The following is a 9,685-nucleotide window of genomic DNA, read 5'->3' on the forward strand; positions in this document are numbered from 1 at the left end:
TGAGGGTGCAGAGCCGCGAAGGGGGGAGACGCATTGTCAATAGAATGAGTGGGGAGAGTAATAACGATCACGACCCTCAGAACTGAGGAACGACAGAGAAGAAGCAACCATCTGGGATCTAAATTGCTTTTTGAAAAACTATAACAATTGTTTACAAAACTCCTCAGACCGATCATTGCACATGGTGCCGAATGCTGGGCTATGATCAACAGAGATAAAAACATAGTATTTGAATAAAAAATATTAAGGAAGATATTTTGAGCTGTCAACCAAAGCGGTCTTTGGAGGAGACGATTGAATCGTGAATTTGAGGCACAGTATGGCGAACCCAACATTGCACAATTCATAAAAATAAGAAGATTAAAATGGTTGGGCCATGTGTGCAGAATAAATGATAATCTTACAAATATTATTTATACCGCTCCGGAAGGCAGATAAAGAAGAGGCAGACCAAAATTAAGATAGCTGGATATTGTGGTAAGTGACATTAGAACAATTGGTCTGAGAGAGCCGCAAAGTGCAAGGAGGAATGGAGACATATTCTGGAGAAGGTCAGAGCCCAAGCGGTCTGCAGCGCCACTGATGATGATTCAATACAGAGAAATTGCCCTGACTCCGTATTGAGTCTAGGCACTTGTAATGCATATATGTATGTATTCATAAACGTACATATACATGTACATACATACATATATATATTCACACACACATATACATAGATTGAAATGTCACAATCTAAATGTTGATGTTGTCCCTTTCTCTACAAGGTATAGTGTAGATTTTTAGTTGATTCTTGTTTTAAATTTTGTATAAAATTATAAGATTCTGTATAATTAACTGGAGTATGTCCATGTACATATAATATTCTCAAACTAAACGGTTCGAGTAAGTAGGAACAAATTGCCCTAAGACATAATTCCTGCCCTTATATGTATATAAATTGTATAGTAAAGTGTTACATAAATAAATAAATAATATTATATTACATTTCCATATACTAAAATATATTAAATATAACATTTATACATACATGTAATGACGATGAAGTTAGTTTTTTAAATAAAGTGCATATAATTAATTATTTATAAGCATATAGGTCAAAATTATAGCAGGAATTCTCAATACGGGCCCTTTAAAATGTTCTAAAGTTCAAACCCCATTTTTGTACTGCCGTTTGAGGAATATTCTAGTTAGTAAATGTTATGTTCAGTAAAAGTGAACTTGGAAATTTGCGAGTGCTTTGAACTTTAATGGAATAGCTTTTTAAAGAAGCGTATAAACTTTAATAATAACCCATTATTTTCATTTTTTTAAATATAACAATCTCAGAAAATTGTAAAATACAAAGTTTGTTTCCCGCCAAAATGTTGTAACGGTGTGTTTGTTAATATTGAAGTGATCCGTCATATTGTTAAAAAAATAATTAATAAACAACATTTAAACAATTATTTAATCATGTCAACTTCGTTAAAAGAGATTTTTTACTGTAATCCATTAAATAGTTTTTTGTTTGTTACAATTAATCAATTTTCTGCAATTTAAAAGTAACACGTTCACGTAGCATTCTAGTATTTTTAAATTTGTGGTAATTTCAATTACTATTTTGTATTTGGAAGAAAAAGTTAATTGCAGATAGACAAATAAGCTAAACACGCATTTCCAATGATGTTTTGGTTCTGTATAATATATGCGGTGATATGTATGTTGTTAAAATTTTATTAATACATTCGTAATTCAACACAGGACTCTGGTTTCATGGAGTTAGGATTTGTGTCTCAATAAATGTTACATATTATTATGATACGTTAATAAAATCAAAAAATAAAAAAAGTTTTCACAGTTAATAATCTTAGCTTAAAGACTTTATTTATATCTATAAGAACTTAAAATGATTTATTAAGCGCAACTGCTTAATTTTATTATACTTATGCAAAAATAATCGAATTATACGTTTTTAGCTTACGGTAACGAAAATAAGTAGAAAATTATAAGTTTTAATTTAACCTCGAATAAGAAATTTTTATTTATCTGTTTTTGCAACGTACAGAGGTTTATTATTTCAGGTCCCAAATGGGAGTTTTTTGTGTTGAGGCAGAACCTCTTTTGTTACATGTGTTTTTTTTTCGAATGATACTAAAACAATTAAAATCAATACTAATAGTAATAAAATTGATGTACAAAAACAGGTATGAATAAAAAAAAATATCACGAGAAAATTATTTAAAAAAATAAACTCACATACATATATTTTAAAGAAAAACTTTGTGTTAGGGTGAGATAATTAATACATTTTTTCTATTGCAACAAAGAGGGAAAACATTATTGAGAAGGGAATATGGAGGTCTAGACATTTACAGGGCTTATGACCTGTCATAGGCTGGTTTAGGTGGCCACTTTACACACTGTGTAACATTCACCATTCTGCCCATGTTTAAACATCCACATTTCTTCAACTCTTCCATCTGTTGACTTTTGTGAAGTAAAGGAGCTGAAACCTTTATTATGTGGGTGAGATTCATCCAGCTGAACCAAATCACCTACTAGTCAACGCCTGAAAACAATTTTCCAATTTTTATACTTCTTCTTTTACCAGGTAGTTAATTCAACAATGTTTGAGTATATCCAAACGCTTGCAGACTGGCTAGATTTCCTCCCTAGGGAGTTGTTTATATTTAAATATATTGCATCAGAGAAGGAAAACATTATTGTGAAGGAAATTTTCTTTCTAAAAACCTGGTAAGCTCTAATAACATTTCAAGTATTTTTCTTTATGTAATTTCTCATAAAAAAATCCCATTAAAAAATTGATGCTATGATATTCACTAATTTTGAGATTTTATTTAAATTATATCAATTACATTTGGCCTTTAACCTAAAACGCAGTCGCTTGTCAATTTTTCAAAGCTCAAAAACACGCATCTTTAACCTTCATTATTATATGTACGAGTGAAGTACCTATAACATTATAATTAAATGACTTATTAGTCTTATTGCATTAAAATGCCTTCAATTCATTATTTCTTACGGGTCATAATGTTTTTAGATAAAAAAAATAAAAACCATTAATGGTCATAGGGGACTTAAGGTCCCAAGTGGGAAGGTAATATGCTCTATCAACCGGTAACAGCTGTTACAATGATTTCCGGTTTCGACATCTAAATACGTGAATTTACGGACGAATCTAAATACATATCATTCTTCCGGGAAATAATTTTATACGACATTAATTATTCAGAATAAACTGTAATGAAACATTTTTAATTTAATTATAAAATTGTAAAGTAAAAAATATTTTTTAAACATCGACTACCTATTTTTGAAGTATTTCATATTTTTATGAAATTTTTTTAAAAACGTTTTATAAAGATAGAGGCATGTGGAAATAATATAAATCTTAACACGTCATGAAACCTTTATCTCTAGTGATGATGTATTAATTTAATTGGTTATTGTATTTTTAAATATATATTTCTACAAGAAAAATACAGTTCTGTGTGCGAAAAAGAACCAGAACCCCGGGGGAGTTTTTTCGATTCGATGCGCACCCTTAGGCAGAAATCCCAAAAAAGGAAATCTAGTGTAATACAAGACCGTTTTGTAGTGTAATATTGGGCACATTCGCCTACCATTCTTGAAGTTTCGGTTTCAATTCCTGGGACGGCTATACTTAGGAAGATTTAATACAATACATATGTACAAACATTGGAAAATTTAGTGCATTATCTTATACTATTTCAAGTAATCGACAAATATAAAAAAAAATATATAAAATTGTAATTTTATATGTTCTATGTTAATGTGTTTTTTTATACCGAATAAGATTAATATTATTGGTTGCGGTATTTTTAAACATTATTTTAAATAAAAAAAATATTTTACCTACTTACGCCTAAAAGTGTTATAAAAGTGATTTGATTGAAAACATTCAGTCGGAAGAAAAAATTTAGTATTTTTTTTTACCTGTTTGTGAAGAAGATGGATTATCCTAAAAATTGCATCTGTTTTGAGGTAATTTCTTCAGTCATAATATATTTTACTTTTGCTTTTTTTTTCTTTTATTTTTTTAGCTACCTTCAATTTACCATCGTATCTTTATGAGACATATTATTACTTTATTAATTTATTAGTTATATTATTAGGTTAGTTCATAACATCTAAAGAACTAATATAAACTTTTAATAATATTACATTTCATATATTTATTTATTCTTTATTAGCGATTTTATTAAATTAGTTCATAACATCTTAAGAACTAATACAAAAATTTAATATCATAACATTTTATATTAACATTTATCAAGCACTTTAAAAAAAAATGTAAATGTTTTAAAGCGGTATATTTGTTTTATTTCTTCAGGCGACTAACAATTGTACAATTGTACACCCTTTACAATAAGTTTTGAGAATCTGTTATGTTTTGTCCACCCATTATGCACACCGCATCTGAGGAGTCTTTTTGGCGGTGCCTATAAACAGAAATAAATTTCTATTGGTTCTAAATAAGAAAAACCGCTCTCCGTTATTTGACAGCTATATATGTGAAGAAGGAAGAAATTCAATAAATTCATTATATGCACTTAATTGAATTGGGAAAAAATAGGAAATCAATTCTTAACTGACTTAAACAAAATTTATTAAACTTTATCAATTCGACACAATTAAACGCCTTAAAATTATTTACTTACAATATATTGTGGGGATAAGTAGGGGCCATTGTAATTCAGCTGCAGAATTCCTTCCAAGGGAAATAAAGTATGAATAATTTCATTTGTATTTTGATTTCGCTGGCAGTTAATAACGGGCGTTTTTTGTCGTCATAGAACCTAGAAGGTATTACTGTATTTTGTCGAACTAATTTTTAAAGTTTTTTTTACGTTTGTGCTCTGCAACAATACTCCAATTATTAATGGAACACCTAACTCTCGACAAACGCTCAAAAATTGTGGAAATCAACTATAAAAATCAGTGTTCAGTTCGCCAAGCGTATGGGCTATTCGTTAAACTATGAACTTTCTGCGTCACAAAGTTGAGAGACATTGTTTCCAAAAATGGTTCGTTAATTGACCTCTGCGATGCTGTGATTTGACGCCATTGGAATATTTCTTCTGAGGCTTCGTCAAGTTCATAGTCTATGAAACAAACCAACAACTCTTGAAACATTGGAAGCCAATATAACACGCATAATTTCGGAAATAACTTTAGATTTGTGAGAAAAAGTGGCAAAAATTGGATTGACGGAGTGCGCTGGGTAACTGCTAGTCGCGGATGACAAATTGTCCGCTATAATTTTCAAAAGATAAATGCGTATTTTCATTATTTTAAACTTTATATAAAATACTAATTCCATCAATTATTTGCTTCTTTCCTTTCAATTAAAATTTGTATTATCCTTAAAAACACTCGACCCAACCGAGTAGGTCCCGTGATAATTGCAACCGATATATTTTACTCTGTTCCGCGCGTGTCCCGAACTGATAAATAATTGCCCAGACGAGTTCTGCTACGCATCGTTAACTTCTGCTACATTCATTGCGCCCGCCATACGTCCCACTACGTACTGCTTTACAATACAAAAATACGAACAATAAAAATAATGCACAGCCTAAGTATGTATTTAGGTTTAATCTCTTTAGCCAATCAGCGAACCGGTTTTTTTTATTTGAGAGGAAAAGAGGAGAGTCTAAGGAATAGCTAGAAAATGCTTGGATTTAAAAGACGTGATCTAAACAAAGTGGCTGTAGAAATATCTTTGATAGTAGATGGGATATGATTCCACTTCCACAGTACATTTTAATTTTTATTCCTTTATAGGGGATGTATTATTTTTTACCATGTTTATAATATACAAGGTTTATATTACATCAAATGAAAGGTTATTTATTTAGATTTAAATTTGTTGCAACAAAGAAGGAAAACAATTTGAAAAGGTAACATAAAAGTAAATTTATACATTGTGTAACATTCACCTTTCTGCCTATGCTTAAACATTTACATTTATGCGGATCCACTCTTCCATCTGTTGACTTTTGTGACATAACAAAGGTTTCGGCTCTTTTACTTACGCAATAAAATAATAAAATGCTTACATCAATACATATTTTACCAACATCTTATCTTTTTTCAATCCATGCCTCATGTTTGAGGATGGTACTCATGCCTGACTCCAGGCATGGCTCATCTGTGCACAGTCTCCTTACATCTGGAACTGTATCATGCTCTTCTGGAGATATTTGTCAGTGATAATTCTGATAATTCAGTGACCAAGCCGCTACTCCATCTTGTCGGGCTCTTTCTTCGACACTTCCCAGGAGGATAGTTTTCTTCAAACTATGAGAGTTCCCCCTGCAAATATGTCTAAATATCTGCAGGGTTCTTTTCTCGCACATGAATGTTAGTCTTTCTCTAATGTCTAGTTCCTGGAGTATAGATACATTTGTAATCCGCAGCATTTTCCGCAAACACCACATTTCGAAAGCTTCGATTTTTTCTTTTCAGATTCTCTAGGTGTCCAATACTCCACACCGTTCATAATCACTGAAAAAACGAAGGCCTTTACCATTCTCTTTGGTGTTGATGGTTATACTGCGATTCTTCCAAATATTCACCAGCCGACTTCGTTTCTGTAAATAGATCATGCCTTTTTTTAAAGTAAAGATTACAAACACAAAAAAATGCTGTGAATTCATCATTATTATTAGTAGGTTCATTTTATTAGTACATTTCTAAAAACATTTTAATATTAAATACTATACAATACAAATTTAGCTTTTAAAAAACAACTACATGTTTACTCAAATTCTTTCGACCATGAAGATATGATTTTATTTCCTGGAAGAGCTTAGAAAAGTACTGAAGCTTACATTCTACATAATTATGCAACAGGATATGTGAACAATTCTACAAAAAACCTTATGGAATATTCCATCTTCAAATGTAAACAAATATATATTTTTTTATATTTATATCCCTACAGAGATGAGGTAGAATTTTTTCAAATTCAGGATTATGGATATTCGAGCGTTTACAGGGCTTATGACCTGTCATTGGCTGGGTTAAGTGGCCACTTTAAGTAGGTACTACAACATTCCCCATTCCGCTTATTAGCGAATATCTTAATTTAACTCGGAAGAGTCTTAACTACATAAAATAAAGTAATCTGCTAATTAAAAATACTCAACTTTAATATCAATACATAGATGACGCTCCAACTCGCTTGTGGATGGTTTCTCGATTCGATAACATATATACAAAAATCAAAAATGTTACCTGTGTGGATATTCGCTAATAAGCGGAATGGGGAATGTTGTAGTACCTACTTAAAGTGGCCACTTAACCCAGCCAATGACAGGTCATAAGCCCTGTAAACGCTCGAATATCCATAATCCTGAATTTGAAAAAATTCTACCTCATCTCTGTAGGGATATAAATAAAAATATAAACCTACTCCCCCTTGGGAGAAAATCCAGATTTGTGTGTGTACAAAAGTACACGTACCAAAAATAATGTTGTGTAAATATTTATTTATTCAATTTTTTTCCATATAATAAACAAAGATTAATAATAAAAATAATGTGACTTTAATGAAGTTACACGTGCCGAGGACACTTAACAATATGCTTTTATAAGTAATAAACTACATGTGTGTAAATAAATAATATTAATAGTAAATTTATATAATTATTAAACACATTATTTCTTTCAATAGTTTGTAGAAAAACAGCACGTATTTTAATGTCATAGAAACTAATCTAGTATATCGTACTCACGGATCAGAATCACAGACATCACAGATTCAGAATCATCACATTTTTAACAACTTGAATCCCATTTTACTAACAGTGGGATTGCAACTCATTGAAAACGCCCCCCAAAATTAAAATATTTTGATGAATCAAAAGAACGCCAATATATTTTTTAAAATAATTACATAGCAATGAAATACCTATTAACAGTAAAAATAGTAAACAAAAATCTAACAAAGGCATTATGTAAACCTGAAATGAATTGTGTTCATTGGTAAAGGAGGTTCAGCTGGGCAAATCAGATAGATTTTTTTCGGCTTTTAATATATATATATATTTTGTCTTTTAATTTGGAATTGTGATTTTTTTATATTTTTGCATTTTTGCCAAATTGATTGTTTTTCATATTTTTTATTTTCGTTGTGTACTAACAGGCCAGGAGGCTTAATAATAACGGTAAATTACTGCACAGAAAACCCATACTTGAGCTAAATCACATTTTAATTTTTGTGATCTCACCGGGAATCTAACTCGGAACCTTCTCTACGTGAAGTAAGCGTCTTCTTAGTAAGCCATTACACCACGGGGACTGCCTCCTCTTGTAACCGCATGACCAGAAATGTGTAAATGACTCCTTTTTAAAATAATTGTCTAATATCCAGTACCTTTAATAATTGAAACACTTACAAAGACAATTTGCCATAAGATCTTGTAGAGGATACAGAACCATTTCACTCATCTCTGCTCAAGCTCTAACAGGGTTTACACCGTTAGACCTTAAAATTCAAGAAAGGAAGGACATTTATAATGTCAAGAAATTTGGTAAGCTGTATTCCATTCCAGATGATCGCAAGTATCAAGGAACTGCAAACTATTTCGATTTACCTCACCCGTGCGAAAGAATTCCCGAAAATATTCTTTTACTTGACAAAGATATACCTCCTTATGCTCCCAACGAAATTAGAATCTTTACGGATGGTAGCCTGCTCGACGGAAAAGTGGGAGCGGCATTCGTTCCTTTTGAGAGTGATAAAGAATTACCAGGCAGAACATTTAAATTAGATAATTTCTGCTCAGTTTTCCAGGCTGAACTACTCGCAATACGAGAAGCTCTCGAATGGTTATTAAAGAAACCACCAGAGAGATGGGTTATTGCAAAAATATTATCAGATTGTCGTCCGGGCGTTCAAGCTATAACAGATACTCGGTCGGTAAATCCATTCATTGTATATATTCAGAGTAAAATTAAGCATCTAAAAATAAGAGGGATAACCATTCAAATATGCTGGATAAGAGGACATGCTGGTATCGTAGGAAATGAGAGAGCGGATGAACGAGCAAGAGCCGCAACTTGTAAAAGAACGGCACCTTTTTTCTCAGAATTTCCCCTTAGCTTTGCTAAACGCTGTATAAAACAAAATACGCAGCAGCGTTGGGAGGATCATTACCGCGCTTCTTCTGCAGGTAAAATCACTAAAATGTTTTTCCCAACGCTGGCTGATGCAGCAAACTTCCGTCATCATCACCAAAGTACTTTCGAAACGACCCAAATTTTTACCGGACACGGAGCTATGAGAAGTTATCTATATAGGTTTAAATTAAGGAATGATGACTATTGTCCATGCGATGATATTTCTTCCCAGAGTATAGAACATCTGTTATTTCAGTGCCCATTTTTCAGTTTGCAACGCCATAATCTTGAAGCAGAATGCAGGAAAGATGGAATATCCTTAACAGATATCCACACTGTAGTAAAAAGTAGTTATCACGTGCCATTGTTCTTGAACTTTGCAACAATGGTGATTGGACTCATAAAGGTAATAAACCAAAATCAGTGATCGAACATCCCATTTCCAAGACAAACAAAAACTTTTTTTTTTCCGAGTACCTTAGCCTTGTACATGACACGTAAGGCTACTAAATACAGGGGTCCAAATATATTT

This window comes from Micrasema longulum, unplaced genomic scaffold, assembly GCF_059751315.1.
Source record: "Micrasema longulum isolate JH-2025_06_02 unplaced genomic scaffold, ASM5975131v1 h1tg003098l, whole genome shotgun sequence".
NCBI lineage: Eukaryota > Metazoa > Arthropoda > Insecta > Trichoptera > Brachycentridae > Micrasema > Micrasema longulum.